A 26,758-nucleotide genomic window follows, 5' to 3' on the forward strand; every position below is an offset into this window, starting at 1 on the left:
ACGTTGACCATTTTACCATGTAACCATGTTCATCTTTACAAATTAAAAATTATATTCGTATCCAAGCTAATTTATCTTAATCTAAGTTGTATGTCATCAAGCTGCACTTTTATTCCTAATAAAAGAATATTATCCATACATAATGGTAATACTAAAAGTAACCAGAGAGAGTTCTTTTTTAAATGGTTTGAGTCTACAAATAATTATAATAAGTTTAATAATTTTTGTTGAAACCAGTGCAGTATCATCATAGTTTTTTGATTATTTTTAACTTTGTTGTTGTTTATTCAAAGGCTGCATTCATATTTTCCTGGACTTGTTTATTGATCTTTAAGGGGGGCAGCTCAACATAGAGAAGGGGCAGAGGCCTTAGACTCGATAGAACTGGGTGTAAAGTCTGGTTTTTCATCTCTCTTTGTGGCGTTAATCAATATCATCCTCTGTTTCTATATTGATAAAATGGAAATGATAGGAAGAATGGTTAGTATTTATCAACCATGTTTTACTGACCAAGCACTGTTCTCAGTGGCTCACGTATGTTAACTTATTTAATCCTCACAACAGCCCTGTGAGGAAGGTGCTATTATATAATCCTTATTTTTACACAGAGCAAACCAAGAGGTTAAGGCACTTGCTTAAGATTGCACAGCTCTTACTTACTTACTTACTTACTGAGTTCTTAACCACTGTGTTCTGTTGCCCATCTGATGAGGGTCTGAGGAAGATTACATGAGAAATTAAACATATAATGCTCATCATTGTGCCTGGCAGAGTAGAAGTTTGACTAAGCAAAGCGTGTACCTTTCACAGCAGCATCCTCCAGCACGATAGCATTCCAGTGTCTGCCTAAGCAGAGAGAGTTTTGGTGAAAGTGCAGTCTGCACAGTCTGTTTCCCAGATTGCTTGGAAATTCAGATCAGGCAGTTCCAACGATGTAAAGAGAGCTTTGTCAAGAATGTAATCGTGCTCTCAAAACATGTCCTTGAGAGCATTTTTCCTTGAGAAAAACTGAGTTTGTTTCTTTTGAAGGAAAACCCAAAACTTTCAAACTGAGCAAGGAACAACATTTAGAGCCTGGAGGTGTATGTCAAGCTATGCGTAACCACGTCCTATATCAGAGAGAAAATCAAGCGTAAAGCACTGCCACTCGGGAGAGTGGCCTGCAGCCCCCTCTCCTCCAGGGTGCCCTCACCCGCCCCTTGCTCAGTCACAATCCCCATGTGTGCCTGCGTACAGCAAACCACCAGACACCCCAGTCAGATTTTCAGATTCTCTGAGAGCCTCCCTGCAGCATAGTTTCCTCATTGAAAGAAATAAAGTAGAGGCAGTGGGGATTTTCCTGCATCACAAAATGATTGTGAAGATTAATGATGTAAAGTCGTATAGGGCACCTTAATACATCAGAAGAAAGTGTTTCGGAATTCTGTATGACGCACGTGGGGCACCCGATACAGCATAGTCTTCAGAGCAGCTAGCCCTGAATTTGAATCCCCACTGAACCTGTACTACTGGTTTCTAGTTAGGTGACTTTGGGTAAGAGACTAAAGCATTTTGGACTTACTGTCCTCATTTGTAAAAGCAGGATTAATAATATCTGCCTTCAAAGGTGTCATGGAAATGGACTAAAGATGGCACAAGGAAACGCTCGTCATACAGTAGACAGTCTCAGTCCCTCTGCCTGATCAGCCCTTCATTTATTTAGGGACTAATGATGTGTACACTATGTAAATTTTTCCAGTCCCTTCACTTCTCCTATTTTCCTGTCTTTTGCCATTTCAGTATATATTGGTGAAAGGCACGCTGGGACAGGGAGAAAACTTTGAAATGGAATGAAACTTACAGAAATCAGCATTGTCCTTTGTTATTTTCTTCTCCAGTTAAAGAGCTTGGTACAGAAGATAGACTCGAATGTTGAGGAGTTTAGCTGCACCAGATAACTGTCATTGGCCTTTCATGGTGGAGAATCTAAAATTGGTTGCATTGTCCATCATCCTATCAGGCGATATTAGTACCCACATTATTACATTCTCCATGAACATTTAAAAAAACAAACAAACAGGTAGCTATAAAGGACCAAATTATTCTCCCAGCTACACATTCGGTGATTCTAATTCATAGAGCTTGAGTGCATACATCTGAGGAGAGAATTTTCTTCATAACCAATGTTCATTCTGTCCAAATGTGCCAGAGAGTAATACTACTGTAAAGCATATTTAACCCAGCGAACTGAGTCCTAAAGCATTTCTTTTACTCTGTTATTTCTCACTTAGAATGCTTTTCATCCACCTCAAAAAGCTCTTTTCCTGGGCTTCCCTGGTGGCTCAGTGGTTGAGAGTCTGCCTGCCGATGCAGGGGACACGGGTTCGTGCCCGGTCCAGGAAGATCCCACATGCCGTGGAGCGGCTGGGCCCGTGAGCCATGGCCGCTGAGCCTGCGTGTCCGGAGCCTGTGCTCCGCAACGGGAGAGGCCACAGCAGTGAGAGGCCCACGTCCCGAAAAAAAAAAAAAAAAAAATAGTTCTTTTCCTGTCATGGCTCACCACCTTGTCTTAGGATCTTTCTCTGAACCGCAAGCTCCTTCTGAATCCTCACCTCTCTTTCTCTCCTGTATCTCCTGGATGCCCTTGGACATCACCAGTGCTTTTGTCATTTGACTTAAATATTCTATAGGATCATTTGCTTCCTAAAATTACCTGTTTGGACCTAGTAGACATCATTGGGGTCTGGCTGGGCAAGACGGATCAAGATGGCGAGTCCAGATGCCCGATAAGGTGTGGCAGCTGTCATTGTCCAGTAGAGACAAACACTTGAACAACTGGGAGGTGGGCAGAAGGAAGGCTTAGGGCCAAAAGCTAGCTGACAGGCTCCCAACGTTCCATTGACTAGTTAATCAACACACATGTGCACAATCCATTCAGCATGACCTGCTCAGGTCTGGAGACAGAGAAGGCAGCTTCAGTTACACGATGGTTTGGATGGAATGTGCCCAGGGAATTCCTTTACTAGGTCTCCATACTGCTGAGACATTTGTTCATCTCCATGGACGTTCTCAAATCACTGAAGACCATTGTAGCCTTGCAGAGGTAGGGATACCTTTTATTTTGATGCAGGTAGAAGACAGTTGTCAGCCAGATTTATATTCATTAAACAAATATAAATTTATATTCTCTGGCACTTTCTTTTTGCCATTCGTTCCTTCCTTGCATTCTCTTCACTTGTGTGGGTTCCATTTTGAACTTTCTGTAGCAGGTGGCAGTGTGGCCTCTGGAGTCAGATGCCCTGGGTTCAAGTCTTGACCCTTCCATTTACTATCTCTGTGGCATGGGTGATACATTTAACTGTAAGGACCTCAGTCTACTGATGCTCACTAATGGAAATGAGAATAGTGCCTAACTGATTGATTTATTGAGATTAAATGAGTGAGTGCTCATAAAGACCCTAGTATCAGACACAGAGTATTGTTCAATCAGCCAACATTTGCTATGTGTTTTGCTGGTAAGAGTGATTTTTAGATTTGCTCTCCAGGGCGCTCCACACTTTGCATCTAGGCAGCCAATGTCCAGAGCCTAGGAAGTTCACTGTAGGCATGAACAGCAACAGCAGGAAAGTAAGCTGAGATGAGCTCTGATCCTCAAACGGTCGTCACTTGTTCATCCATTAATTTCAGTCAGTAAACACTGAGCACCTACTATGGGCTAAGCACCATTCTGGAAGATGGAGATAAAGTAACACACCAGGTAGACAAAAATCCCGCTTCTCCTGGAGTTTGTTTTCTGCTGGGGAGAGACAGGCAATAAATAAACTTAAGAGGCAAGAAAATATCAGAGAGTAAAAAATGCTATGCAGAGAATTTAAACCAGGTAATATGATAGACAGGGACCAAGTGGCTTCCCCAGGTTGGATGTTCAGGGAGGGCCTCTGAGGCTGTGATCTGGAGAGATTGATCCAACAACAGTCATGAGAAAGACTTCCAGGCAGTGGGAGGAGCAAGGTCAAAGATCCAAAGATGGGAATGAGAAGCAGAAAGAAGACCAGTTTGGATAGTACTAGGTAAGAGGGAGAGTGGTGTGAAATGAAGCTGGAAGGTAGGCAAGGGCCAGATCCAAAGGCTTTATAAGCCAGGAAAAGGAGTTTGGATTTTATTCCAGCTGTGATGGGAGCTGTTGGATGGCTGTGAACTGGGAGTAACATAATCTGACTTAAACTTTTAAAGGTGCATCTTGGCTGTCTTATACCTCTCTTTACTGTCACTGTGTGTGGCTGGCCCTTTATGATGAGGTATTTATTGTCTTTGGAAGAAGCTATGCCATACAGCCACAGGACGAAGTGCTCAGCAGACCAAGAGGCCACATCACATTCAGAAAAGCCCACTGTTCTTTCATCATTTGTGCTTTTAGGAGGTGACAAAGTGAAAGCAGTGATGGAAGTAGGAAGGTGCCCATCTGCCCTGAGAATTAAAGACCGGGAAAGATAGTGTCAGGGCTGTGGTGAACAGGAAGATTGGATCCTACCTTCCTGCACCCTGTTTTTCATTAGTTCCTTGTGTGGTCCCAGTCATTCCAATATTCCAGAAAGAATTGAAGGTTTACCCCTGCTGAGCATTGACTGACCTTTGGGATGTACCCCAAACTAGATCCTGAGAACACTTGGCTGTAATAGATTGTGAGTCTGCATGGAGTCCCTTCTAGGAGCTATGTCTCATAGGATGTCAGTTTTCTCCTGAGGACAAATGAAAATTGTACCCAGTGTGGTGTCTGGGTTCCGAAGCTAATGCAGTGGCTATGGAAATAACCCCACAGCCCAGTGATAGTAAGGTAAGCATCTTTCGTAATATTTCATGGTGATGAAGATTTCTCTTGCATTAGGAAACTATCAGTGCATATACACTGAACACTGAGCGGAGAATCAGGATCTCTAAGTTCTGACCTCAGCTCTGTCACCAAGGGGTTATGTTTAAAGTTTGTCAAAGTACTTTTACTTTGAACCTTAGTTTGCTTATCTCTGAAGGAAGAAACTTGGACCAGCTCCATCTTGGATCATTCTCAGCTCTCACTTTTGATTGTCCATATACCATCATCCTCATTTCCTAGATGTCCACATTTGTGAGATGATAGGGCTAAAGGCAGGGGCATCTGGTCTACTGTACAGCTTATTGGACCACACAGGGAATAAATCTATACCTTTGACTTCTTTAGCACCATTTCATTATCAGTTGAACCAGCCATCTCTGCACTGAAGAGTACAGATCAAATGAGTTTATCTTCCTCACTAAACTATATGCTCTTTTTTTTTCCACATCTTTATTGGAGTATAAATGCTTTACAATGTTGTGTTAGTTTCTGCTGTGCAACAAAGTGAATCAGCTATATGTATACATATATCCCCATAGCCCCTGCCTCTTGAGCATCCATCCCACCCTCCCTATCCCATCCCTCTAGATTGTCACAAAGCCTTGAGTTGTTCTCCCTGTGCTTGCAGCAGCTTCCCACTAGCCAGACATTTTACATTTGGTAGTGTATATTTGTCAATGCTACTCTTATTTCATCCCAGCTTCCTCTCCCCACTGTGCCCTCAAGTCTATTCTCTACATCTGTATCTTCATTCCTGCCCTGCCAGTAGGTTCATCGGTACTGCTTTTTAAAATTTCATATATATGCATTAGCATATGAATTAGCATACGGTATTTGTTTTTCTCTCTCTGACATACTTCATTGTGTATGAAGTATGATTCTAGGTCCATCCACCACAATACAAATAACTAAATTTCATTCCTTTTTATGGCTGAGTAATATTCCATTGTATATATGTGCCACATCTTCTTTATCCATTCATCTGTTGATGGACATTTAGGTTACTTCCATGTCCTGGCTATTGTAAATAGTGCTGCAGTGAACATTGTGGTACACGTATCTTTTTGAATTATGATTTTCTCAGGGTATATGCCCAGTAGTGGGGTTGCTGTGTCATATGGTAGTTCTATTTTTAGTTTTTTAAGGAACCTCCATATTGTCCTCCATAGTGGCTGTATCAATTTACATTCCCACCAACAATGCAGGAGGGTTCCTTTTTCTCCACAACCTCTCCAGCATTTATCCTTTCTAGATTTTTTGATGATGGCCATTCTGACCGGTGTGAGGTGATACCTCACTGTAGTTTTGATTTGCATTTCTCTAATGATTAGTGACATTGAGCATCTTTTCAGGTATTTGTTGGCCATCTGTATGTCTTCTTTAGAGAAATGTCTGTTTAGGTCTTCTGCCCATTTTTGGATTGGGTTGTTTGTCTTTTTGATATTGAGCTGCATGAGCTGCTTGTATATCTTGGAGATTAATCCTTTGTCAGTTTCTTCGTTTGCAAATATTTTCTCCCATTCTGAGGGCTGTCTTTTCATTTGGTTTATGGTTTCCTTTGCTGTACAAAAGCTTTTAAGTTTACTTAGGTCCCATTTGTTTACTTTTGTTTTTATTTCCATTTCTCTAGGAGGTGGGTCAAAAAGGATCTTGCTGTGATTTATGTCATAGAGTGTTTTTCCTATGTTTTCCACTAAGAGTTTTATAGTGTCTGGCCTTACATTTAGGTCTTTGATCCATTTTGAGTTTATTTTTGTGTATGTTGTTAGGGAGTGTTCTGATTTCATTCTTTTACATGTACCTGTCCAGTTTTCCCAGCACCACTTATTGAAGAGGTTGTCTTTTCTCCATTGTATATTCTTCCCTCCTTTGTCAAAGATAATGTGACCATATGTGCGTGGGTTTATCTCTGGGCTTTCTAGCCTGTTCCATTGATCTATATTTCTGTTTTTGTGCCAGTGCCATACTGTCTTGATTACTGTAGCTTTGTAGTATAGTCTGAAGTCTGGGAGCCTGATTCCTTCAGCTCCATTTTTCTTTCTTAAGATTGCTTTGGCTATTTGGAGTCTTTTGTGTTTCCATACAAATCATAAAATTTCTTGTTCTAGTTCTGTGAAAAATGCCATTGGTAATTTCTTTTTTTAATTATAAATGCTTTATTTATTTTTTCACAGAGGAAGCTTGGTGGTGGATATGTAGCCATTTGATGCTTTTATGACTAAGAGTTAAAGTTCAGGCTCTCTTTCTTATAGAATGTAAATGTGCACCAACACATGTATGTGTAATTGTTATCAAACTTAAGCTTAGTCACTAAAAGAAGATTCGCTGTCTGAACTTTCTTCTGTATTTTTTTCACCTTCTACATCAGGCACTGGGGCATCTGGCCTCTCAGGAAGATCTGGGTCTAGTCCTTCCGATATCATTTTGTTTCTTATTGCCATCACTGGAACACCCACTTGAACCATTTTGAGATATCTGGAATATCTTATGTCCTTGGTAATTTGATAGGGATTGCATTGAAACTCTAGATGACAGTCATTTTCAGAACATTGATTCTTCCAGTCCAGGAGCATGGTATACCTCTCCATCTGTTCGTGTCATCTTTGATTTCTTTCATCAGTGTTTTATAGTTTTCTGAGTATAGGTCTTTTGCCTCCTTAGGAAGGTTTATTCCTAGGTATTTTATTCTTTTTGTTGCGATAGTAATGGAATTGTTTCCTTAATTCCTCTTTCTGATATTTCGTTGTTAGTGTATAGGAATGCAAGAGATTTCTGTGCATTAATTTTGTATCCTACAACCTTACCGAATTCATTGATTAGTTCTAGTATTTTTCTGGTGACAGCTTTAGGATTTTCTATGTATAGTATCATGTCATCTGCAAACAGTGACAGTTTTACTTCTTCTTTTCCAATTTGCATTCCTTTTATTTCTTTTTCTTCTCTGATTGCTGTGGCTAGCTAGGACTTCCAATACTATGTCAAAATAGTGACAAGAGTGGACATCCTTGTCTTGTTCCTGATCTTAGAGGAAATGCTTTCAGTTTTTCACCATTGAGAATGATGTTTGCTGTGGGTTTGTCGTATGTGGCTTTTATTATGTTGAGGTAGGTTCCCGCTGTACCCACTTTCTGGAGAGTTTTTATCAAAAATCGGTGTTGAATTTTGTCAAAAGCTTTCTCTGCATCTATTGAGATGATCATATGGTTTTTATTCTTTAATTTGTTAATATGGTGTGTCACATTGATTGTCTTGTACCTATTGAAGAATCCTTGCATCCCTGGGATAAATCCCATTTGATCATGGTGTATGATCTTTTTATTGTGTTGTTGGATTCTGTTTGCTAGTATTTTGTTGTGGATTTTTTTTTGTCTATGTTCATCAGTGATATTGCTCTATAATTCTCTTTTCTGTGATATTTTTGTCTGGTTTTGGTACCAGGGTGATGGTGGCCTTGTAGAAGAAGTTTGGGAGTGTTCCTTCCTTTGCAATTTTTTGGAAGAGTTTGAGAAGGATACATATTAATTCTTCTCTGAATGTTTGATAGAATTCGCCTATGAAGCCATCTGGTCCTGGACCTTTGTCTGTTGGAAGATTTTTAATTACAGTTTCAATTTCATTACCTGTGATTGGTCTGTTTATATTTTCTAATTTTTCCTGGTTCAATCTTGGACAGTTGTACCTTTCCAGAAATTTGTCCATTTCTTCCAGGTTGTTCATTTTATTGGCATAAAGTTGCTTATAGTAGTCTCTTATGATCTTTTGTATTTCTGTAGTGTCAGTGGTAATCTCTCCCTTTTTATTTCTAATTTTATTGATTTGAGTCCTCTCCCTTGTTTTTCTTGATGAGTCTGGCTAAAGGTTTATCAATTATGTTTATCTTCTTAAAGAACCAACTTTTAGTTTTATTGATCTTTGCTATTGTTTTCTTCATTTCTATTTCATTTATCTCTCCTCTGATCTTTATGATTTCTTTCCTTCTACTAACTTTGGGGGCTTTTTGTTCTTTTTCTAGTTGCTTTAGGTGTATGGTTAGATTGTTTACTTGAGATTTTTCTTGTTTGTTGAGGTGAGCTTAAATTGCTGTGAACTTCCCTCTTAGAACTGCTTTTGCTGCATCCCATATGTTTTGGATCATTGTGTTTTCATTGTCATTTGTTTCTAGGTATTTTTTTATTTCTTCTTGATTTCTTCAGTGATCTCTTGGTTATTTAGCAGTGCACTGCTTCGCTTCCATGTATTTGTGTTTTTTACAGGTTTTTTCCTGTAATTGATTTCTTATCTCATAGCATTGTGATCAGAAAAGATGCTTGATATGACTTCAGTTTTCTTAAATTTTCCAAGGCTTGATTTGTGACCCAACATGTGATCCATTCTGGAGAATGTTCCATGTGCACTTGAGAAGAAAGGGTATTCTTCCACTTTCAGGTGGAATGTCCTAAAAATATCAATTAAGTCCATCTGGTCTATTGTGTCATTTGAAGCTTCTGTTTCCTTATTTATTTTCTGTCTGAATGATCTGTCTATTGGTGTAAGTGGGGTGTTAAAGTCCCCCACTAATATTGTGTTACTGTCAGTTTCTCCTTTTATGGCTCTTAGCATTTGCCTTATGTATTGAGGTGCTCCTATGTTGGGTGCATAAATATTTACAATTGTTATGTTTTCTTCTTGGATTGATCCCTTGATCATTCTGTAGTGTCCTTCTTTGTCTCTTGTAATAGTCTTTATTTTAAAGTCTATTTTATCTGATACGTGTATTGCTACTCCAGCTTTCTTGTGATTTCCATTTGCATGGAATATCTTTTTCCATCCCCTCACTTTCAGTCTGTATGTGTCCCTAGGTCTGAAGTGGGTTTCTTGTAGACAGCATATATAAGGGTCTTGTTTTTATATCCATTTAGCCAGTCTGTGTCTTTTAGTTGGAGCATTTAATCCATTTACATTCGAGGTGATTATCGATATATATGTTCCTATTACCATTTTCTGAATTGATTTGGGTTTGTTTTGGGGGGTCTTTTTCTTCTCTTGTGTTTCCCACTTAGAGAAGTTCCTTTAGCATTTGTTGTAGAGCGGGTTTGGTGGTGCTGAATTCTCTTAGCTTTTGCTTGTCTGTAAAGCTTTTGATTTCTCAGTCGAATCTGAATGAGATACTCGCCGGGTAGAGTAATCTTGGTTGTAGTTTCTTTCCTTTCGTCACTTTAAATATATTGTGCTGCTCCCTTCTGGCTTGTAGAGTTTCTGCTGAGAGATCAGCTGTTAACCTTATAGGAGTTCCCTTGTATGTTATTTGTCATTTTTCCCTTGTTGCTTTTAATAATTTTTCTTTGTCTTTAATTTTTATCAATTTGATTACTATGTGTCTCAGCATGTTTCTCCTTGGGTTTATCCTGCCTGGGACTCTCTGCACTTCCTGGACTTGGGTGGCTCTTTCCTTTCCCATGTTAGGGAAGTTTTCAACTATAATCTCTTCCAGTATTTTCTCAGGTCCTTTCTCTCTCTCTCCTCTTTCTGGAACCCCTATAATGTGAATGTTGTTGCGTTTAATGTTGTCCCAGAGGTCTCTGAGACTGTCCTCAATTCTTTTCATTCTTTTTTCTTTATTCTGCTCCCTGCAGTTATTTCCACCATTTTATCTTCCAGCTCACTCTTCTGTTCCTCTCCCTCAGTTATTCTGCTATTGATTCCTTCCAGGGTATTTTTAATTTCAGTTATTGTGTTGTTCATCACTGTTTGTTTGCTCTTTAGTTCTTCTAGATCCTTGTTAAACATTTCTTATATTTTCTTCATTCTATTTCTGAGATTTTGGATCATCTTTACTATCATTACTCTGAATTCTTTTTCAGGTAGTTTGCCTATTTCATCTTCATTTATTTGGTCTTGTAGGGGTTTACCTTGCTCCTTCGTCTGTAAAATATTTTTTTTGTCATTTCTTTTTTTTTTTTTTTTTTTTGATGAGTGGGGCTGTATTCCTGTCTTACTGGTTGTTTGGCCTGAGGTTCCCAGCACTGGAGTTTGCAGGCAGTTGCATAGAGCCAGGTCTTCGTGATGAGATGAGAGCCTCTGGGAGGCCTCACTCTGATTAATAGTTCCTGGGGTCTGAGGTTCTCTGTTAGTATAGCCGTTTGGATTCAGCACTGGCTGCATTGCCTTCTGTTCCTCCGCACCCCCCCGCAGGGTCTCCCCCATTGCGGGTGGGTCCCGCTGGGTGTAGGAACTCCTCCCCTCCCCCAGCCACCCCTCAGGGGTGCAGTTCCCCGGAGGTCTGGCCTTTACTTTTGCTCACCCTTCCCTTCCTCCCACTCCCTCAGGACCCTCGCTGCTGGAGGGGGCCCTGGTGGGCAGAGGATCAGACCCAGGATCTCAGCAGGCTCCCGGGGGGCCCAGGTGGGCAGGGGAAACACTGGCCATGCTGCCTTTTGATCCTTTGCCCTCCCATCGTCCCCCCATCCCCCTTCTGATGTGGGATCCCTCCTCCTCCCTGAGCCGCCCCTCAGGGGTGCGGGTCCTGTCCCACCTCCACTTCTCCTCCCCCCTCACTCCACCCCACGTCCTACCCGGTCACTGGGGATTCCTCCCATTCCCTCAGGTGTCTGTGGTCCCCCACCGGTGCCTGGTAGGTGCCCCAGTTGTGTGGAGACGCAAGTCCTGTGTCATCCTAGTCTGCCATGTTGACTCCACCCTCTATATGCTCTTTAATAATCTGTAGTCACTAAATTTTACTGAATGTTTACTATGCATCTTATATTATTCAATTTTGATAATAACCCCATGGCATAAGTGCTAGAATTATCTCCAATTTAATAGCAAACTGAACCTTGGAAAAGTTCAGTAATTTGCCTGAGAGCACAGCTAGAATGTACCAGATATAAACCCAGGCTGACTCCAAAGCCCATGCAGGAATTCAGCTACCACACTCCAGAATCATCCCTTACTTATTTTATCATATTCACAGTACATATCAAGGTGTTTGACAGATGTTATTAGATGCTCAATAGGTGATTCTTTTTTTTTTTTTTTTTTTTTTTTTTTTTTTTTTTTTTTGCGGTACACGGGCCTCTCACTGTTGTGGCCTCTCCCGTTGCGGAGCACAGGCTCCGGACACGCAGGCTCAGTGGCCGTGGCTCACGGGCCCAGCCGCTCCGCGGCATGTGGGATCTTCCCGGACCGGGGCATGAACCCATGTCCCCTGCATCGGCGGGTGGACTGTCAACCACTGTGCCACCAGGGAAGCCCAATAAGTGATTCTTGAATGAATAAATGTTTAATGCTCTGCTAACTTGCTTTCAGACTTTACTCATACTGCTTTGGAGAAGCAATGTAACCTTGCTAACCAGAAGGCTTTACTCACTCTATGTAGACTTTTATGCAGAATTGCCCATTAGACTATCCCCTGTAGCCAGAACTTAAACTATGTGATCATTAATTTTATGATCAACTTCACTGGCTAAGAGATGCCCAGATAGCTGGTAAGACGTCGTTTCTGGGTGTGTCTTTGAGGGTATTTCCAGAACAGAGTGGACTGAGTGAAAAAGATTACGCTCACCAGTGTGAGTGGGCATCATTCAATCTGTTGAGGGTCTGAATAGAACACACAGTTGGAGGAAGGGTGAATTTGCTCTCTTGCTTGAGGTGGAACCTCCGTCTCCTCCTGCCCCTCAGAAGTGCCATCAGCACTCCTGATTCTTGGCCTTCAGACTTAGACTGGGACTTACAACATCAGCTCCCCTGGTTCTCAGGCATTTGGACTTGGACTGAATTACACCACTGGGTTTCCTTGTTCTCCAGCCTGCAGACAGCTGACTGCGGGACTTTTCAACCTCCATAATTACATGAACCAATTCTTATCATCAGTTTCACCATCTGTGTCTCTGTCTCCCATTGGTTCTGCTTCTCTGGAGAACTCTGACTAATACAACCCATATAAAGACTTATGTACTTGACTTACATAAATTGTCCTTGATATTCTGTAATTAGGCAAGTCTCCTCAACCAGTTTAGCCATTCTTGGGAGCAGTGGTTCCCATCTAGAGGGATGGAGTAAGAAGACACACAAGAACCACCTGATGAGCTTTTTCACACTACCGAAGTTCCACATGCAGCACGTCCCCTCCCCCACCAAATCCTCATCCTATCTGGGTAGAGGAGGAATTGTCTAAGTTGATGCAAGTTTCCAGGTGTTTCTGATACATTTCCCCATACATTTCCACAGTCCACAACCCCAGACACCTACCTCCATTTAGAGAAAGTCAGTTCTATCTTTTCATTTAAATAAAGGCTGATCTTCTTAGAATCTCAATTAAATGATGAGGCTTTATGTGGCTGACTTGAACATAAAGACGCCCAGACTTCTACCTGTATTGCTTATTTTTCTTTAATAAACTTATTTATTTATGTATTTATTTTTGGCTGTGTTGGGTCTTCATTGCTGTGCTCGGGCTTTCTCTAATTGCAGCATACGGGGGCTACTCTTCATTGTGGTGCGGTGGCTTCTCATTGCGGTGGTTTCTCTCGTTGCGGAGCACGGGCTCTAGGCTCGTGGGCTTCGGTGTTGTGGCTCACAGGCTCTAGAACGCAGGCTCAGTAGCTGTGGCACACGGGCTTGGTTGCTCCGTGGCATGTGGGATCTTCCTGGACCAGGGCTCAAACCCATGTCCCCTGCATTGGCAGGCGGACTCTTAACCACTGAGCCACCAGGAAGGTACCTATATTGCTTATTAAATATATTAAATAATTATCCTCAGCACTTTACAGGTGGGTTTTGACCGAAGATGACTTACATACTTACATATTTATGTTTCATTGTATCTTTTTCAGAATTAGACTTCTACAGCATAGTACACGGCTTACATTCAAGTTTTATTAGAGCATAATAAATGTAGAGCAGCACTGTCTCACAGAACAATGATGGAAATGCTCCCTATCTGCTCTATCCAGTACAGTGTGCTAGATACATGTGGCTTCTGAGCATTTGAAATGTAGCTAGTGAGACTGAGGAGCTAAATTTTTTTTTTTTTTTTTCGGTACGCAGGCCTCTCTCACTGCTGTGGCCTCTCCCGTTGCGGAGCACAGGCTCGGGATGCGCAGGCTCAGCAGCCATGGCTCACGGGCCCAGCCGCTCTGCGGCATGTGGGATCTTCCCGGACCGGGGCACGAACCCGTGTCCCCTGCATCGGCAGGCGGACTCTCAACCACTGTGCCACCAGGGAAGCCCAGGAACTAAATTTTTAACTGTATTTTATTTTAATTAACTGAAATTTAAATAGCCACGTGTGTCTAGAGGCTGCCGTATTGGAACATACAAGTACAGTACAGTATAGAGAACCATGCTTCCATTTTTTTTTTAGCCAAAATAATATAGAACTAGGACCCATTCCATTTTTTAAATCACTTTCCATAAAATCCAAAGCAGAAAAAAACAACAGTGCTGTAAGAGACTGGAAGAAACTCTGCCATGTTTACATTTCCACTGGGGAATGAATTCTTAACAAAAAAGAAAATTCTGACCCAGGATAGATGATGAATGGAGAGAGGCAGGAAAGAGGTATTCCCAAGGGGAGCTCCATGGCAAATTCCTAGTTGTCTGTGAGACACAGAGCAGAGAGAGACTTTCAAGGAGAGAGAAATCCCCCCTCAGAGGAAAATCTAAATGTGTTTTTAGCCACCTGTCACCCCAGAGGGAGGACAGGATGGCAATGTTAAATTGGTAAGATTGTAAAACAAGGAAATTAACTACCGTACAAGTCCAGCTGAGGTGTTTAAGGTACATTTTAACCGATGGAACTTCATTGCTGAAATCCAGATGGGGACTGATGCTACCTAGATGGCAGATTCGAAACCTGGATCGCTTTCACCTTAGAAGACTAGCATTTTCATTACAAACACCGTTCCACAAAAGCAGGATTGTGCTGAATTTTCATCTAAAGCAAATATTAGGTAAATCACAAAGTGACCCCAGATTCAGAAAGAGAGAGGGTGACGAGGTAACAGGAATACAGGACACACAGGCCCCATTGCAAAAATATGAACCAAAAACTCCATTGGGTACAAAGGAAGTAGCTACCAAAGGAGCGAAGATGGGAGGCGTGTGAACTGAAGGAGTTCATTCATGGGCCAGACAAGAGAGCGGTAATGAATTCTGAGCTAGGACAGTATTTCTCAAATCAGATTTCAGGCACATATGCTTGCGGGGAGATGGGGGTCTTTGGGCTTAGTAAGGACATTTAGGTTTTGTGCTTTCATTTTTTCCGATTATAAACAGAAAACTTGTCTTTTCTTCAGTGAGACTTCTCAATTGAAAATCATGTTCAAAGAATGAGACTTCAGCTGTCTTAAGTAAATGTTTCTCAAATGCTGGTTAAGAAAATTTACCATAGGTCTTAGAGGATTATTTTCCTTTAAAGGGGTCCATAGTTTCTTCAGATTTGGAGATCAGTGACCTAGAGGCAGACCACACACACCCCTTGATTTGTATCTAGTTGGAGGAGTTGGAGCAGTTTTCCAACTTTGCCTTTAGCTTGCTAATGAAAAGATTAAACCTTTCCAAACTCAGAGGGCAGGCTGGGCATACTGTTCCTATTATATCCCCTAGTGGAGGTCCTTGCTTAGAAAACTGTGCCCTTCTATTGCAAATGGGAAGTGGTGTGGTAGGTGGGGTGGTCCTGGACCACAAGTCAGGCAGTCTCCCTCTAACCCTGACTCTGCAACTGGCTTTCACTTGTCCTCTCTGAGCTTTTGTTTCCTCATCTGTAAAATGAAGCAAGGGACTGGATAATTAATTACCCAGGTCACATCCAGCCTAGATTTCTTTGACTATAACAGTAAGTTGCAGCGCCATCTCCTATGTCTTCTCTGAAAGGCCTCTCAATGGAAAGTAGTTTTCACTAGGACTCTCTTTCGTTTCTGTTCTTTTCTTTGTTACTCTCCACCACGGAGCACCGAAGGGTCAGGAGGTGATGCATTTGAAGGAAAAAAAAAAAATCAGTCAACACTCAGCTTTACTCACTGAGTAAAGCTCAGCGTTCCATCTATTATCTGCTACCGCCTAGGAAGTGGGAAATTAAACTATAGAACCCAGACTCCCAGGATTCAGTACAAATCACCCAGATATAAAAGAAATCTCAGAGGGACATTTGGGCTGGTTTCTATAAAGTTTCCAATGAATGAGACAGCTGTTCACTCGAGTGTGAGTAAATCAAATGGGAACATAAAAGCTATGTCTGTTTTTATGTTTTGAGTATCATAAATAAAATTACTTAACGAGTGGACTCTCGGCCTATTGGTTGATATTCCACTCTGAGAGTGACACATATGTCATGAGCTCTCTGCACATTCAAAGGTGTCCCATATGAGCAGTGATGGTACAAGGCCTGTCTGTGTCTGTAGCAAAGAGAAAAGTGTGCTGGCCATCCATGTGCATGGAACCACCAAGCCACTGCTGCCTTTTGCTAGAAGTAATGCTATTCCTTTTCTCTAAGGAGTCCTCTCCCACATTTATGGAAGGGTGCACATAGAGTATGCCCCATTGCCTCAGCAGTGGTTGGAATATCATACCTGTAGTCTGTGGGATAATTCTTAGGGTTCAGAGGGACCCAGAAGAGGTTTGCCTTGAGACCTCTGTAGCCAAGACACAGCATAGAGCATCAAAATACTCTAAGATTACTCGGGCATCAGCCCCTCATTTAGCAATAGAACCCATTCTTTTGGCCTTTTTCCTGCATGAGCTGCCCACTGAAACTTAGCCTGACACTTACACCTAGAAATGTCTGTCCTGCCTTGGGAGAGCATTGGGTCCTGGGACCTAGAGGAGAACTTAGAAGCTCCTGCCATTGAACTCTTTCCTAAAATTCACCCCGTGCAGGATGATGATACCACAGCTATCTTCACTGCAGCAAGGGCTCCAGCTCTCCAATGCGGTCCTGTGGCCTGATAGGATCACTGATCCTCCAAGATACGTGGCGTTGCTTGTCCCTTTAGCAAGAAAAATGTGACTGCCTCTGTCTCTTCTGTTAAAATAATGACCTTCTGGTCAGCATGGAATGAAAGCCCTCCAAGGCAAGAGAATGACTTACTTGAAATGGTTCCCTCTGAAATCATCTTGTAGTTCCCATTCTAGTTAAAATTTGGCTAATTGCTTAATAATTCTGTTTAAATGTCTCCATTGCTGCAAATATTAAATCATTAGACCTACTTTTTCTGGTTGGAAACCCCTTTGCTTTTCTAAGTATCCTCTGCCTCTTTCTCCCATTTGTAATTTTGCCAGAGCAAAATTCTGTTGACGTAAATAACATCCATTCAAAGAGGTGTTGGACAGATCAACGTGTCTCTCTGTGTTCCAGAGCCCAGGCACTGTAGTCTATGTCCTTGAGGCAGTACCTGCAATTGGGAAAGATCTGAGAGTGTGTCTTTAAAAAACCAGCATCCCTGCCAGACAAACGAAGCCGCAGTCACCAGCAGCCTTAACCTGCTCCTGCAGTAGACAGCCTACTGCTACTGTGCTTGACAGGGTGAGAGGCTGCCCGAGAAAGAAGAACCCAGGCCCAGCCTTTAGGAGCCCACAGCCCAACTGGCAGCTGGAGTTACATCTACACAAAAGAATATCAGCCAGGTTAAAACTCTGCTCAGAGCAGAGGCCTTGTCAGAGCACAGCAGTCTGTGGTCGGGGACACACACACGCTGCTTGGTGGGAAAATGCATTTCTGTGGAAGCCGAGAACCATCATGGGGTCTGTGCTCCAGGGGTGAGCGTGCTTCCTGCCCAGGCAGCCTATGACTCACCCTTTCTGGCAAAAGTTGGTTAAGCCAGGCTTCCTAACAGACCCTGGCATCTTCCTTGTCATTCTTCCCTTCTGTGTTTGACCAGCTGAAGACTTCCAGTGTTGCTTTTCATTTTTCATTCGAAATGATGCTTTTAGCACCCAACATTCCAACTTTAAAGGATCCCATTGCTTCATCCGAATGCTCACATCCCAGTGAGGGCCAACACAGTCCTCTGAGGAAAGTGAGAAAGGGTGTGAGGGAACTCAGAGTGACAGAAGAGTCCTACAGCTTCCACCCTGGAAACTTTCTCAGACCAGTGATGAATAAGAAGTGACATAGTCAGGTAGCAACAGACTAGAGAAGTCAGGAGAGGGTGAAATGGGAAGCAGGAGACGCAAGGTGTCAGAGGGGAAGGAATGAGGTATCCCTGGGTCATTAATCTGGGTTTCGTGGAATGCCACATGTTTTTATTTATTTTAATTTTTATTTCATGTTGCAGTATAGTTGATTAAGAATGTTGTGTTATACTGTTGGTAGGAATGTAAATTGATACAGCCATAATGGAGAACAGTATGGAGGTTCCTTAAAAAACTAAAAATAGAACTACCATATGACCCAGCAATCCCACTACTGGGCATATACCCTGAGAAAACCATAATTCAAAAAGAGTCATGTACCCCAATGTTCATTGCAGCTCTATTTACAATAGCCAGGATATGGAAGCAACCTAAGTGTCCATCGACAGATGAATGGATAAAGAAGATGTGGCACATATATACAATGGAATATTAGCCATAAAAAGAAATGAAATTGAGTTATTTGTACTGAGGTGGGTGGACCTAGAGTCTGTCATACAGAGTGAAGTAAGTCAGAAAGATAAAAACAAATACCGTATGCTAACACATATATATGGAATCTAAGAAAAAAAAAGTCAGAAAGATAAAAACAAATACCGTATGCTAACATATATATATGGAATCTAAAAAAAAAAAAAGAGGTTCTGAAGAGCCTAGGGGCAGGACAGGAATAAAGACGCAGACGTAGAGCATGGACTTGAGGACACGGGGAAGGGGAAGGGGAAGCTGGGACGAAGTGAGAGAGTGGCATGGACTTATATACACTACCAAATGTAAAACAGATAGCTAGTGGGAAGCAGCCACATAGCACAGGGAGATCAGCTCGGTGCTTTGTGACCACCTACAGGGGTGCCATAGGGAGGGTGGGAGGGAGACGCAAGAGGGAGGAGATATGGGGATACATGTATATGTATAGCTGATTCACTGTGTTATACAGCAGAAACTAACACACCATTGTAAAGCAATTATACTTCAATAAAGATGTTTAAAAAAAAAGAATGTTGTGTTAGTTTCAGGTACACAGCAAAGTGATTCAGTTATACATATGCATGTATCTATTCTTTTTCAAGTTCTTTTCCCATTTAGGTTATTACAGAATATTGAGTAGAGTTCCCTGTGCTATACAGTAAGTCCTTGTTGGTTAGCTCTTTTAAATATAGCAATGTGTACATGTCAATCCCAAACTCCCAGTCTCTCCCTCCCCGCCACCCTTCCCCACTGGTAACCGTAAGTTCTTTCTCTAAATCTGTGAGTCTATTTCTGTTTTGTAAATAAGTTCATTTGTATCATTTTTTTTAGATTCTGCATATAAGCGATATCATAAGATATTTGTCTTTCTCTGTCTGACTTACTTCACTTAGTATGATAATCTCCAGGTCCCTCCATGTTGCTGCAAATGGCATTATTTCATTCTTTATAATTGCTGAGTAATATTCCATTGTATATATTTACTACCTCTTCTTTATCCATTCATCTGTCAGTGAACATTTAGGTTGCTTCTATGTCTTGGCTATTGTGAACAGCGCTGCTATGAACATTGTGGTACATGACTCTTTTTGAATTATGGTTTTCTCAGGATATATGCCCAGTAGTGGGATTGCTGGGTCGTATGGTAGCTCTATTTTTAGTTTTTTAAGGCACCTCCATACTGTTCTCCATAGTGGTTGTATCAATTTACACTCCCACCAACAGTGCAAGAGGATTCCCTTTTCTCCACATCCTCTCCAGCGTTTATTGTTTGTAGACCTTTTAATGATGGCCATTCTGACCGGTGTGAGGTGATACCTCATTGTAGTTTTGATTTGCATTTCTCCATTAGTTAGTGATGTTGAGCATCTTTTCATGTGCCTCTTGGCCATCTGCCACATTTTTTTTTTAATTTAATTTATTTATTTTTGTCTCGGTCTTTGTTGCTGCCCCTGGGCTTTCTCTAGTTGCGGCCTCCAGAGGCCAATCTTCCTTGTGGTGCGCGGGCTTCTCATTGCGGTGGCCTCTCCCATTGCAGAGCACGGGCTCCAGGCACTCAGGCTTCAGTAGTTGCAGCATGCGGGCCCAGTGATTGAGGCTTACGGGCTCCAGAGCACAGGCTCAGTAGTTGGGGCGCATGGGCCTAGTTGCTCCGCGGCATGTGGGATCTTCCCGGACCGGGGCCCGAACCCCGTGTCCCCTGCATTGGCAGGCAGACTCCCAACCACTGAGCCACGGGGGAAGCCCCTGCCACATGTTTTTAAATAAGACCTGTCTCCGTGTGCAGATGCACCAGTAGGAGATGGAAGTGGGGGAGGGGATTCACTCTGGGGGCAAGTAAAGCACTAGCAGGACACTGGTCCTGGCCACCCAGGGACTCAGAGTGTAATTAGCAAAGGCAGACTCAGCCCAGGTTATCCTCAGAGCACTTTACTTGCAGGTTCCTTTCAGGTTAAGGTCATATTTTCCTTGACCATCGTATCCTGCCAAGTGAAGTCAAAGCTGACAGAATGGTTCTGGGAAAGAATAGAGGAGTCTGTCCTTCTGTATGACTTGGTACACCTGACCCAGAATCCTTGTGCTGGCACCTTTTAGCAATTCGCTTCCTGTGTGAGGCAGTGGGCAGAAGCAAGTTAGAACATGTTAGATGCCATCAGTCCAAAGGTTAACACCTGATGATGTGTACACAGCCTGGAATTGTCCATCGTGAACCAGGCCTCAGGGTTCTAATCGATCTGTGTGTGCGCCATTGATTTTTATTTGTATCTTTCTTGAAAAGCTACTCTGAATTGCTTTGGAATTTGAAATGACACCCTCAAAGAATTTTAACAACACAGAAACTATTGCTCAACCCGTGCGTTTCTAACTTTGTCTGTTTTTCTCCTGAATGTTTGATTTCTTCAGTTGTTTTTCTTATTGAGCATCTAAATTTCTCACCAAGTCCTTAGCTTTCTGTAAACTTTTGATCATCTACTCTGGGTGGTATTGCCTGAGGAAGCTAAAGATCAAAATAACAACAGTGATAACCAGTACTTAGATGATGCTTAGTCTTGAATAGGACTGTTCAAGTATTTTACATGTATTAATTTATTCTACCCTCATCACAGTCTTATGAGGTAAGTGGTACTATTAGACCCATTTTACAGATGAGGAAACTGAGGCATAGAAAGGTAAGACACTTACACAGAGTCACACAGCTACAAGTGGCAGAACCAAGATATGAAACCGGGGTCTGGCTCTCAGAACTGTGCTTCTCACCGCTATGAATTGTCACACGTATTGCTCTTCACACTAGGAATCGGATGGCCAGGAATGACACCGTTATTATTAACCTTTAAAAATAAAGTGCAAGCTCTTAATTTATTGTACCTTTAACTATTCTGTTTTTCCCTTCTAAACTCTCAGATGATGGAAATGCTTAAAGCACACTAAGGTAGTGTGAGACCACGCCATGTAAGTGTGAGCATGGCTCCTCTGGGCCCGAATGTGTTTTGTGCGCTTCCGCCTACCATCCCCGCATGTTTCCTCCGCTGTTCTGATTCCCGCTTTCGCCGCTTGCCCCTGGGGCCGCATGAACCGTCGCTCTTAAGCCGTAGAGCTTATGTCTTTGTTCCTGATTTTGTATTTGTATTTCTCTCTCCCACAATCCCTAGAGAACTTGCCGCTGTCTGCCTGGCACCTCCCCGGGAAGGAGCTGGGGACACCTGGGGAATGCATTTTGTTATTGTTCTCTGACAATGAGCCCTCATATTGTCAGATTTTAGGATTCTGGGCTAGTGTCCACGTTCTCACAGCAACATTCTACTCCACAGAGCAGAAACGTGTGTCGGCCCCTCACGCAGGCTGTGGCACCCATTGCATCTTTGCTGTGCAGTGTTCTTCTGGGACCACCAGCCTAAACGGATTATTGCTCTGTGAGCCTTTGCAGAGTGAATACTCTGTGAGAATAAATACCATGCAACAGGGCTAAAATGAGCCATGGAGAAAAGTGGTCATCTTCTCATTTGCTTATTGTTTTCTCTGTACCTGTGTATATGATGGAAACATATACATACATTGAACAAACCTGTGATTATCAATGAGAAAGGATAATGGTTTCTAAGCCAAATATGGGTTATATTGACCCATCATTGTATACACCCATACACACACATACAAAAATTCAATATGTGATAAACTAGATTTACAGAGTAATAAATTGGGGAGAAGGAATGTGTGCCTGACAAAAAGTATCCTGTCTTACTGTACAGCTTTCCCCACCTGACCGTGATTTCAGGGTTGGAACTTCCTCTTGTCCTCAGTCTCCCAGAAGTTTCAAGTGCATGTCGAAAGGGAGTGAGGAGGAAACTTTCCAAGTTAGTTGTCACAGATGACAAGAATTTAAAAGTGCAGGGGCTCTCTCATGAGATGTGACAGAGCACTTAGTCCCCTGCAGTGTTGGGACTCGAGCCCGTCGTTTAGACATACACAGGATGCTGGAGCTTACGGGTCCTTAGAGATGGATTCTTTACCCCCAACCCCTTAATTCACAGATGACTGAGGCCTCCAGAGGGAAAGTAACTTGCCCAAATGGGGCAGAGCCTGGATTATAACTCAGTTCTCTTTCCATCAAAACATCTTACCATTGTGCTGCCCCAGCTCATTTTTCTCTGGGAGAGAACCACGTACACAACCGGGAAGTGAATGAAAGTGAAGGAGTCTACCTCCCAAGAAAGGACCCCGGTTCCCATTCCTGGCTCTGCCACTACATATCTGCATGAACTTCGGAAAGTTACTCTGCCCTTCTGGACCTTGGGCTCCTCATCTGTAAAACGACTTTGACAACAGCTAATTTCAAAAAGTACATGACGCTCAGTTTGCTCCTAACCACGGGCTGTTTTCCTGCAGCTTCCTCCCAGCAGTATTCATTTCTAACCATAAGATTATGGAAAAAGTTACAGTCAGGCTATGTAAATGGGGACAGCCTACAGGAGCAAGAGCTCTGTGAGTCTCTGTTATTAACTGAGGAAGGACAAGGGCAGGACGGAAAGGTGCAAGTGAGAGACAAGTAGCCTGCCCCCCTTACAAGGACCTGCCACACGGAGGTGGACATGGCCAATTCCAGGTGTGATCATCTCAGATAAGATGATTTCTGCAGTCTGAGGTTATCTGGCTGATACCCACTTCTCTCCTTTCCAAGACACCACTGATTAGAGCTCTGGAACTTAGGGAGACTCAGTAGGTGAGCTAAGTCACATTTTCTCCTTTCGATGCATTGCTCACTGAGCTAACAGGGCCAGGGAAGTCAGTGAGGCAGTCCAAGAATAATTTGAAAGCCAATTAAGGCAAGAGTAGAGACCCACACGTGCTAGTTTGCAGCAGAGTTTTGAGATACACTCGTTTACGTAAAATTATAGAAATACAGAGATTAACCAAATGTGCAATGTCATTTTAACAGAGCTTTCTTTTTCCATGGTAAATCCATGGCATGTTCATGATCAATCTTTTTTATAAAGCAAACAATCATCACTGATTTAACATTTGGCCCCTTTTGTTGTCCACAGATCAAGTTTGGCCTAACATGCAACTTTTTCCAAGATAGCCCATCAGGTCTGCAGCCGTCTCCTCTGGATCTGGTGGGAAGAGCAGGACAGGGAGGGGGAATGAATACAGAGGTGGATAAGCTCCCTGTGTGTGCCTTAGGTTCTAACGCTGCTGGACAAAATGGAGAGCTGCAAAGAGCTGCGACCTTGGAAAATATTACTGGGACAGAATTTCAGCTTCAGGATTTTGGTGGAATAAGGGCTTTGCAGGCAGCAGCAAATCTGGCTGGAGGGGTTGTGCTAGAGGACTCTTAAAGCTGCATTTGTGTGGCACTTAACATAAAATTGAACAATGCCAATCGACCATGTCCTTGGGAGGGAGCAGCTGTTGGAAATTAAGGCCCCTTCTTGGCAACCATCATTGCCCTGGTGTTACCATTCCTTCTCCCATGGTGACTGTTGTGCCGTATGAAGAGGAAAATGACATCCTTGGGCAGCCACACAAGACCAGTTGTCATGCTGAGGATGCTGGACAGGCAGGCAGAGGTCATGAGCCCCTCACCTTACTTTCCCCTTTGCCGGAGATCCCTGGGGTGGTGGGAAGATGCGCTTTTCCGGCTTCTCCCAGGTCCTTCCTGGCCCCTTCCTAGGGTAATAATTGTCCTGCTGAGACCTCTAGTGGCCATACTGGTCACTACAGGCGTCTGAGGCAGGAGGGGAGGAAGTCAGACACTGTGGGCTGCCCCAAAACACAGCCAAGCATGTCCTAGGTGGTCTGTGGAGGCCTCAGCCTGAAATACTTTCTAGATGGAGGAAAGGGTGTATCAGAGGCCTGAGACCCCTGAAATATCAGCCTGGAGGCCTAGTGGTCTGTCGCCATGGGAACATGCCCAGCTGGCCGTTAGTCATGGTGAGGAGGACTCTACCTCCTGTTATATACCAGCTTAGTTCTGGAATCTGCTGGATCCTTCCTGACTTGCCCTAAGATATACCTGTAACCCCATTGTTACCTGAAACCAAACTGAGCTCCCTCGAGTCTGAAGAGCCAGCCACCAGAAGCCTGGTTATCTGACAGACGCATGTACCAACCCACATTTGCCCCCAGGGGCCCTGTGTAGACTGGCGTGGCTTGAAGGCCAGGTGGCTCTGCACTGCCTCCCCAGACGTTCACCTCCCGGAGGGACAGAACACCAGCCCACCACTGCCACCACCACCCACACTCTGATCCTCGGGGCTTCCCGAGAACAGTTAAGTAGGGGTACACCTGACTGACACAAGGCTGGATTGTTTTCATTGTTCTAACCCAGTGGTTTTCAAAGTGTGGTCCCCAGACCAGCAGCCTCAGCATCACCCAGGAACTTGTTAGAAACGCAGATGATCAGGCCCCGCCCCAGACCTACTGAATCAGAAATTCTGCAAGTGGGACCCAGCCACCTGTGTTTCTCAGGCTTCCAGACAACTGTGAGGCTCGCCCTAGTTTGAGGCCCCCTGCTCCAAGCATTAATTCAGAAACATCAGTATATACGTGATGACAAACTCTTAGCTTATTTAAATGTGGGTGCTGACCCCTCACCCACAGAGATTTAGTAGTTCTGCAGTGGGGATGCAGAAATCTGATTCTTAAATCATCATTCCATGTAATTCTGATGCAAGAGATCCACAGACCACCGTTTTGAAAAAGTCTTTTCTTAAAAGAACAGGGCCGGGCTTCCCTGGTGGCACAGTGGTTGAGAGTCCGCCTGCCGATGCAGGGGACACGGGTTCGTGCCCCGGAGCGGCTGGGCCCGTGAGCCATGGCTGCTGAGCCTGTGCGTCCAGAGCCTGTGCTCCGCAACGGGAAAGGCCGCAACAGTGAGAGGCCCGTGTACCAGAAAAAAAAAAGGGGGCCGTCTTCACCACAACAGTTTTGCTTTCTCTCTTGAATTAGCAATAAATATTGTTCTTATATCTCACTGGTCACGAGAGAGACATCAGTAAACGTATCAGATACTCCAGGTCTTTGAAGCGGGTCATATATTCTGTCGGCAAATGAGGTTTTGCTGCTGCTGTGAGGAAAACCTCAGTAGAGCCCATATCACAATCCAAAAGTGAAATCTTCCTCTGGAAAGAGATAATAATTCCTGAGAGAACAGAAAGAACGGGAGACCTGTGTCTTCTTGTGAGTCTGGATCTCTGGGTGGTATGTCAGGCTCGACTGAGAAGCTGTGTGTCATCTTTGGGCTGTGAATCCATCAGATAGAAAGTTGCCCTTTATTCTCCCTTCTCGAACAATTCGAGATTTAGTGGTACTTTCTCAACAAGACCCAAGATATTGGTTTATTATAATACTGCTAGGAGGAAGGGGTTTTCAAGACTTGAGGTTATGAGTACACTTGGCTTATATTATACAGCCTCTGCATTGATTACCCTGGAAAAACAGAGTTCACTTTTTGTGAAGATTCTTGTGAATGAAGTCCCAGCTCTTCTCAACACAGCTCTGGGCCCTACTGGGAGCTCCAGGGGGATTTGCCCTCTTTCTTCTTCTGTCCCATGTAACATTCCCATTTAAACACCTCCCCCAGTTCTCTCCGGAGCACCTACACTTTCATGGGGCACTAATTCGTTGGGCTGTGCTCTGGGAAGACACGTAAGCAGAGTCACGATTTTCAAGGATCTGATGGGAGCAGAGGGAGAGACATGGTGCTGGCACTCCTTGTCGCCACCTAGGATTCTCAGTCCTCGTCCAGGCGCCTGTGTGCACGGGTATTGTCTGCTTGGGAGCAGCAGCTTTACCAGGTCAAGAGTCTAGTCTTTAAAATCATGTGGGTAGAGCAGGCAAAATGCTGGCTCCCTTCCTTCCTCCCTTCCTTCCTTTGTTCGTTGCCGTTGCCGCCTTCCTTGCATCTTCTGCCCCTTACCCATTTTCCCACGCTCCCTTTCCCATGTTTTCCTCTGCTTCTGTGAATTTCTCCAGCTTTTCCTCCCCTCCCCTCTCCTCTCGTCTCGCCGGGCCTCCCAGAGTCCTGAAAAGCAGCCCCCACCCGACCCTGTGAACTCCAAGAGTCACCAGAGCTAACTGCGGAGGCTACAGGCATCCTGCCAGGCAGGGAATGTCACCTTCATTTACTGGAAAGCATAATTAAAAGACAGATCTCACATCTCCCCTCGCTCAGACAGCGGGAGACGCAAGGAAGGGAAGAGCAGCAAAGGAAAATCCAAAAAGAAGCCACAGTGTCGAATTTTAAACTCTGTGTCCAGACGAAGTGCAGCCCACACTGTCCACAGCACTGGGGGTCAGGTCAAAGCATCAGGCTTAAATTCCCGAGTCAGCAGG

General features: G+C 43.4%; 1 long non-coding RNA gene across 1 annotated transcript in view; it reads left to right on the top strand.

Annotated features, from left to right (window-relative positions):
* Positions 1–26,758, top strand: part of LOC103084182 (uncharacterized) — a 174,477-nt gene that overhangs the window by 106,400 nt on the left and 41,319 nt on the right. Inside the window, exon 2 of the long non-coding RNA XR_456920.1 lies at positions 21,329–21,376. This is a non-coding gene — a long non-coding RNA (uncharacterized LOC103084182). The remainder of the gene's footprint in view (positions 1–21,328; positions 21,377–26,758) is intronic.

Source organism: Lipotes vexillifer, unplaced genomic scaffold (assembly GCF_000442215.2).
Source record: "Lipotes vexillifer unplaced genomic scaffold, Lipotes_vexillifer_v1.1 scaffold807, whole genome shotgun sequence".
Classification (NCBI taxonomy): domain Eukaryota; kingdom Metazoa; phylum Chordata; class Mammalia; order Artiodactyla; family Lipotidae; genus Lipotes; species Lipotes vexillifer.